Genomic DNA, 8,644 nt, shown 5'->3' with positions numbered 1-8,644 from the left:
AGTAGCTAAAGCACTTGTGATATGGAAATCGGAAACAACGACGGTACCACAAACACTCAGACCCGATACAATATAGAAAAGTTAGTTCTATATTGACCCGGCCGGGGATCGAATCTGGGATGAGATGGCGATATCATGAAAACCGGCCACTCGATCGCAGACGCTGTTGATTTTCATTTCATTTTAATTTTTCAGTCGTTATATATAACGGCCCTTCCTACGAGTATGTGGCCTACCGTAAGCCACAAAAATAAATGCAACTTTTCATAAGTCATTTTATTATTATCTTGGTCTACTTATACTCCGCAATAAAATTATAAAGCATTAAAAATAATGACTACGTGTTACGGCGCTTCAATAACGACCATTAGTCTATGGTTCGCAACGTCACCGGCCGCTTGACAGCTCTTCTTCTCTATGGTGACTTCTAATGTAAGAGCCGTGTGTAACGGCCGCGATTTTATTTAAATATTAACTGTAGAACCGAAGAATACAAGTCAAATTTTGAGTCAGATTTTCATTTATCTATATCCTAACTTTGTAAGAAATACTATATACCCAATTTATCGAAATACCTCAAGAGTCGAGAGTATTATTCTCATTTAAGTCCTCTCAATACATCAGAACGTTCTCCTGTACAGTTGTGAATTCAGGCTTGGGATTCTTTACGTAGGACGGATCGATATATATTTCGACAAATATACAGGTACATAATTAAATTAATATCTTTCTTAACATATCTGGCGGCGAATGTACCGAGTAATTGCGGGTTAATACGATGCGCACTTGCCGTCTGATTATTCAAGGTAGTAGTTATATTTGTCTCTATACTCTAATTGAAGCAACCGAGATTGATTTGAAAGCCTATTATTTTTATTTATTAACCAGAATGTGACTGCTTTCTATGGGATTTCATAATAGAATACGACTATAAATTATAATTATAGATAAGATGTCGTAACCGATAAAAGATTAATTAAATACAAGATGACGACCAAAAACAATAACCATTTAACCTTCTAAAGCCCCGTGTATATCAAAACGTACATCGACCATACTCATATTCAGTGATCTCAGCCTAATTACCGTAGCCATTTCGGTGATGTCAGTAGTTTTCGATTTATTAAGACACGAATATTTTATGGAAACGGTAATGAGATCTAATTACCGTAGTGTTATATTATATTACAAAAAGTGAAGAAAATTAAAATCAAAGTTTTTAACATGTTGTTAACTGTTCTTTATAACTTTTGTTTTTATGTTTCTAAAAACTGGTAGAACTTTCTAATTACCGTAGCCATGGCTACGGTGTTTAGATCTAATTACCGTTTCCATAAAATGTTTGTTTCTTAACTGCCTCTGTGGCCGAACGGTGCCGGACTGCCACGCGGAGGTCCCAGGTTCGATTCCCGGGCCGGGAGAAATATTTGTATGACCTACATTTGTTTCTCTCGTGAGTTTGGGTGTAATTTGTGGTTGTCTATATGTGTGTCCATGGCACCCGCGACACAGGGTTTCCCTAGTGCGGGGCTATGTTGAGTGTTTGTGTTATTATGAAAAAAAGAAAAGAAAAAACTCGAAAACTACTTTGTCTATTCTAATGCTATTTACACATATTGATAGTTAAGCTTAAAGTTGTTCATTTTTCAATGTTATTGGGTATATTAAGCGAGAAAAAACAATGTCTACGGTAATTAGACTGAGGACACCGAAATGGCTACGGTGATTAGACAATTTTTTTTTATATTTAGTGACGGAACTAAGAAATAACAATTGACGGGTGTCGTCGATTGTTTCACTTCAAATCGAACAGTTAACTTGAGCGTTGCTATAATGGACGAAAATCGCAAAATTACATATTTAATATTTAATTACCGATGAAAATTGATTCCGTTTGTTTTATAATTCCCCCACCATCGAATGTACAGCACGCCATTGTTAGAGATATTATCTTTATTACAATAAATACAGAATATTTTCGAATATACGGAGACGTACACACAGGTCAGTTGTTGGCGCTGTCTATATTTTAGCGCACACGAGATTTAATATTTATAAGTATCACTGATAACTTACCAGGAATATATGGCCCTTATTTCGCCTCTATTTCTGGTTATATACTCGATACCCTTCAAAAACTTGAAGGGCTTGGCGACAGTAATAGTTAAAGTGGCAGTACTTTCTTGGACGAATTTTTTTTAATTGTTCACTACTTAATTTCCGTGGCAATTTTTATTATTTAAATATTGAAGCATATTATCGTGTAATTATTAAATAATATTTCACGATACAGTATTCGAATATTAAATAATATTGCATGATAAAGAAATGAATACTTAAAATTAGGTAGTGAACACTACTCCGATGACCGTTAAAAAGTTATACGTGACTGTAATTTCACCTTACCCTTCAAAAGCATAACGCAGTAATGTTTACACGGTGGCAGAAATAGGTAAGGTGACTATAATTCCCTGGCCATTTTTATTAGGTATATTCATTCAATTTGGATGAGATTATAAAGTGGACTTTCTCACGTTCGCTCTGTAAATGTCTGGCGTTGTTCTGGTAAGAAATTAAAACCTTCATCGTACATATTTGAAATAATCAGCAATTTTAAATCGTTGTAACTTTATACATGTATTGAAATCGAATTGAAAACCAATTTGACATCCCCTGACGCCCTTGCAAACTCGCAATTATTCTAGTAAAAATAACACGCTCGTGCACAATATAGCAAGTTAATTCGTTGGAAGTAAAATATAATTATAATATATGGAGATGACAATTGTTATGAAGGGAGACTATCAGATTAGTAGGTCGGAGGTACGCTCTGTGACATCGCGACGCATATATGCGTGGGGGTGTCGAAATTGTTACTGCGAGGGGTGTGATTAGGGTGCGATCACCTGTTAGCAAATTGTGTCTGTTTTAGTAATAAAATATTTCATTGAATCTGCGGCACAAAAATTTAAATTTTTGAGGAAAAAAAAAGAAAAAAAAATGTTATAAGAAAAAAAAATTATTCACATTATTTGCCATATATTTTAAACAATACGCATTTCATAAATTATAATGTTACTGTAACTTATATTGATTTTCTGCTGATTCACCATTTGAAATAGTTTTTATAGGGTACAAATAGGGTTGTGACTCGGAAAACGCGCGAGGTCAACAATATCACTAGCGTATTTGAGTCAGATACGGTTTTGCAAAATGGAACACTAAATGGAGTAAGTTTGTTACTTCGATTATCCAAATACATTCATATTGAAACGTAATAAACGCTGGTGGTATAATTAGAGCTTTTTCTTCGAGATACAAGGAACACATCAAGTGCCAAATAAATCTTTTTTGTATACATTCTAAACGCGCGCTGTTTCTGCAAAATACCGTTTCTTCGTTGGTAACGCTCCCTTATTTTCGAAACACGGGTTGCGGAGCCCTTATTCCCGGGCTCGTATGACAAAATCTCATATTAAAACAGTTAGTTCATTACATTGTAAAGCGGGGGTCGTCCGTAGTACGTATCTCATTGAAGCAGTTACTTGCTCATTACAATCAGAGCTGGGGTATTCTGAAATTTGACGCGACTCACGCGCGCGAGGGGACACACTTTTATTCCCACGATCTATTGGATGCAGTTTTTTTATCAAGTGACAGCTCGCACTTGACGCTTTGTCCGCTCGATTTGAATGGCTTTTGTTGGATTATTGTGCGCTCAAAGTGCTTTGAATAATATATTACGATGTGTTTGGATATGTTTGTATCAAATCTCACATTGATTGACGTAATCGGTTTATATATTTTATTTTTTGTGCCCAAATGTTCTCGTACCGTTTCAACTCAAAGTACTCTAATAGCAGTTAAGAAGCAGTAGAACTCCTTGCGAAAGAGTTCTTCCAAGGAAGTACTGCCAATTTACCTATTTCTGCCGCCAAGCAGTAATGTGAGAATTCCAGCATTCCGGTTTTGAAGCGTAAGGGTGCTGTTCAAATTACGGGCACATGGGATTACTTAAGCTTGTCAGAAGGTTAAAATACTACTAAATGATAAGTTTTTAACCGACTTCAAAAAAGGAGGAGATTCTCAATTCGACTGTATGTTCCTTTTTTTTTGTACGTATGTTACGCGATAACTCCAGTATTTGTGAACCGATTTTCATGATTCTTTTTTGTTGGAAAGGGGGTACTTCCATAGTGGTTTCATTTCATTATGAAGAAAATCATCCACCTCCAAGATTAGCTGTTCACGCATGAAAATTCATTTTTATAAATAGCGCCTGACTTTAATTTAGGAGCAATTATTTTAATGGTTGATTTTGCTGTTTCTCCAGTGTCAAGTCCTGGATAGTGGCGAACTAGGGGATATTTCAATAAAACTTAGCCTCATACTTATAGACGTAATTCCACGTACTTTTGAGGTCGGTTTTTCTAGTACTCTATACTGAGATTATATTATTGACGAATGTTTCCTGCCTCTGAGTTCATATTTTAAAGTTATCAAAGCGTCAAAAATCGAAGATATTACTTTGTTTACGAAAAAGTATTGTCGTGTATTTGTGTCAGAATTAAACTTGTAAATCGCATTGAGGGAAAACAGAAATTCTAATTTTTTTAATAAGCTGGTGTGAATTGCAAAACAGTAGTAGTAGCAGGGGAGCTCCTTGTAGAAGAGGTCGTCCAGGGAAGTACTGCTCCTTTTTGCTTCCATTTCTGTCTTCAAGCGGTAATGTGAACACTGTGTCTCGATTTTATAGGGTAGGGATTAATGTGCAATTACTGGCACATGGGACTTGCCAACGAGCGCAATGGCAATGCCCCTCAGATCTTTGGACTTAAAGCTCTGAGTGGTGCTGCAACTGTTATGGTCACGCGTGTCGCTTACCACCAGGAGCACGATTTGTTCGTCCCGTCATTTGGTGTCATATAGAAAGGTTTCTCTAACGATACCTAATCAGTATTCTTAGATCAGTTCAATAAAACACAATAAAATTAAAAAACAAGGTTCTGGCGAAATTAGAGGCATATGGCAGTTTTCAACTTACATCTTAGGGTGACGGGTGCATAGGTAGTGCTCCCAGTAGATTTTACTATTTAAAGCTCTGAGCGAAACTGCAACTGTTATGGACAGGTGTTGCTTACCATCAGGCGCACGACTAGTTCGTCCCGTCTTTGGGTGTAATAAAAAATCTAAAACGCGTATATTTACCTTTGTGACGCTGCGACCTTTTTCATGGTCATCCCACCTTTTCTCTAGTTCCTGGCCACTTTCTTTTGAAAATTTTAATCGTTGTCTAATTGTTTTTCTTCGTCATTCCTATTTTGCTTCGTTCCAATGCCACTCCCATCAAAATTCCCGAGGAGAGAAGACCTCATCATGTATAAATATCTCTCATCATGTATCACTACATGCTAAATTGCAAATACAATTTCTTATGTACGTTTTACAACGATGTAACGCATGTTTGTGGAAATGTTCAAAATGTCGAAGTTACCATAAACAGTTCCTGATACGTCAAGAAATGATAAAGCTCTACAAGCAAATCATGTGGCTTCTCAAGGCTATATTACAACCTACAACCTACAGGACATGCTTGGGCGGTGCCACCCGGCCACACCTTATCAAACAAACCAGCATTTCGTGTTCTTTACACGTCTCATGGTCACTGCTGCCTAAGTATAGTAGTGCCTACAGTACCAGGTCGTATATATTTTGCACATCGGGAAACCTCGGAATTCACGAATATATCCGACGGTTGCTGTCGCGTCTATATGTTATCGTGTTAGAGCGGTTAAACAAGGTGACGTTTAGCAGCGATTCAAATGCGATACAAACGCGATGCACGTTTTAAATTAACTAACTCATTTATTTATTTAACTTATTTATTAATTCCACTATTAAATTTACAATTGACAAAACAAAATAATGTGCGTAAACGTATACAGATTTTTCGCATATAATTATTCAACTTATACGATTGTATCGATGTATCGATGCGATCGAGCGTTACACGATGACAACGAAATAAGAAACTTTATTTATATACATCAGTTATTAATGAAATAAGTTATAGACGCGGCAACAGCATTCGGAAATATTCATGGGTTCCAGATTTTCCCGATGTGCAATATTTACAGCCTGGTACTTAACTAATATCTTAACAGAAGCAACGACACGATACTGCTCTATGTATAACAAAGTGTAAAGAGCGATTTTGAGCGACTTGATTCATAAATAATTCAAATATTTTTTAATCACTAATTATTTTAAGTCAACGGATAGCAATCAACTGACTCTTGAATCGAAGCCTTAAAGTATATGTAATTATCATTAATAGAGAATTAACTACTATGATATTCAATTCTTTTGTGTGAAAGTGCTCCACTAGTTCTCTTTACACACGGACTTATATAGCCCTGTGCTAGGGAAACCTATTATCGCGAGTGTCATGGTCAAACACATATGTAGACACCCAATTACACCCAAATTCACGCGAGAAATAGATGTAGGCCATACATTGACTTACAAATAAATGGACGACGGGTCTAATACAAAAACCACGAAAAAAATGTCCCAAGTCAACCTATTTAAACGTAGTGACATGTAAAGGAATATGAAAAAGCTAAAACGTTGAATTTAAATTGTAATGTCATCGCAGTACTGCCTAAATTTGCTTGCTTCGCTGTCAGTCGAACAAACGAAGACTAAAGCGTGAATGACGCTCTGTATACGATTTTAACGCCCTATAAGTTCGGACACTTTTTAGCGCGGACCCGACGTCCATATAATTGTAAGTCAATGAGGCCATACAAATATTTCTCCCGGCCCGGGAATAGAACCCGAGACCTCTGCGTGCCAGACCAACATGGAAACCGGCCACGATGGCAGTATCTATTAGTTATTTATACAGTCCGGCGTCATATATGTATAAGACATTCGATCGCATTATTCATTACATTTCAACAAGTTATTAAACACTCAATCGCTTTGCCTCCATGGCCGAATGGTTTCATGCTGGACTGCCACGCTACACCTACATTTACATCTCTCGTGAGTTTGGGTGTAATTTGTGGTTGTTTAAGTGTGTCCATGGCACCCGCAATACGGGGTTTCCCTAGTGCGGGGCTACGAGTGTGTGCGTCGTTATTATTATTACTTTGCTTAGAATTATAACTTTTGTATGACAAAAAACCGACCCCAAAAGCTCGTGGAATTATATCTATTTGTTAAGTTTTATTGAAATCGGTTACCGGAAAGTGTACGGTACCGAAAAAAAGTATCATCAAAATCAATACTCACAAAAAAATACAGCCTAATTGATTACCTCCTCCTTTTTTTAAAGTCGGTTAAAAGTTGCTCCCCATTTCTCGACAGCGGCAGTATTTTACCGAATTTGCGGCCAAATCAAAAACGCCTCAGAGCTTGATTCACGGTTGTCTAAACCGGCCATCCGAATGCAAACCGTATCTCTGGAGGGCAACGGGCGCGCCGCCGGTAAATCGAAAAGAGAAACTATCGGTTAAAAGTCGCGGTTACAACCTACTTTATATGACGTCGGCGTACAGAGTCTTTCAGAGCAAGTACATACTGAACTTAAGGGTGGGACGTGTTTCTCGGTCTTATTTTTGTATATACGTCCACTTTCTTTTTACAGTACGATGAATGTCAATATGTTCTCTTGCCTAGATCAAGACTTAGTTATGGTTCTTTAAATAATCGTTGTTTAGACGGTATAAATCGAATATTATTTTCTGTTTATTTTCTACAAATCGCACATTGTGGAATTGAGAAGACACAATTTGAAAATTAAAAAAAAATGTAGTGAATGTATCTTGTTGCGAATATTGTGATTATTTTTCTAAACATCATGTAGGATGACAGCACTATGGGTGCAAGCGAGAGGGTATATGTGAGAAGGAAGGGAATTTAAAAAAGAAGGGAGTTTAAAACGTGTGCAGGAGGAGTGACTTTCAAAAATATAAAATGATTTGTTTTATCGAAAATTTGCTTTTATTCATACCACCACCCCACATACACAATACTTAATTATCCATTTATAAACGAAAATACATTATGTGTCCTCTCAATTTTGAGTTACGACAATATCTGGTTTCGCGTATCTCTTTGAAAGGTATGTGAACCTAAGAACAAAGGAAAAATATCGTAATTTTAATATGGTCGGCTTCTACGATGTTACCATGGCATTAAACAAAATAAAATAATGGGAAATGAAACCATATTTTCGGTTCTAGACTGCTTATATTTCTTTTTTCGAATATAACCAACATTTCGGCGCTTCACAGGTTTCCTAATCACGACTGTCTGCGATGATATTAAATATTAACCAGTTATGTCTGATATTTCCAGACATAGTCTGAACTATATTTATGGTATGCAAGAAGACGTCGGTTCGAATCCGACTGGATCGAAGGATTTTTTTCTGAGTGTTCGATCTTTGTATTAATAATTATAACAAACTAGTGGAGTAATTTCACAAAAAATAATTGAATATCAATTCAATAAAAATTTAATTAATACAGTGAATAGCGACATCTCTCGCCAGGACTGGTAGCTGTAAAGGTACTAACTGGGTGATAAATCTGTCATAAATTTCTCATAGATGGCGCTACGACTAAAAAGTCGT

This window comes from Hyposmocoma kahamanoa, unplaced genomic scaffold (genome assembly GCF_003589595.1).
Source record: "Hyposmocoma kahamanoa isolate Upper Pololo Valley unplaced genomic scaffold, ASM358959v1 99702, whole genome shotgun sequence".
NCBI classification, from domain to species: domain Eukaryota; kingdom Metazoa; phylum Arthropoda; class Insecta; order Lepidoptera; family Cosmopterigidae; genus Hyposmocoma; species Hyposmocoma kahamanoa.
Note: the sequence above shows the minus strand (reverse complement) of the source record.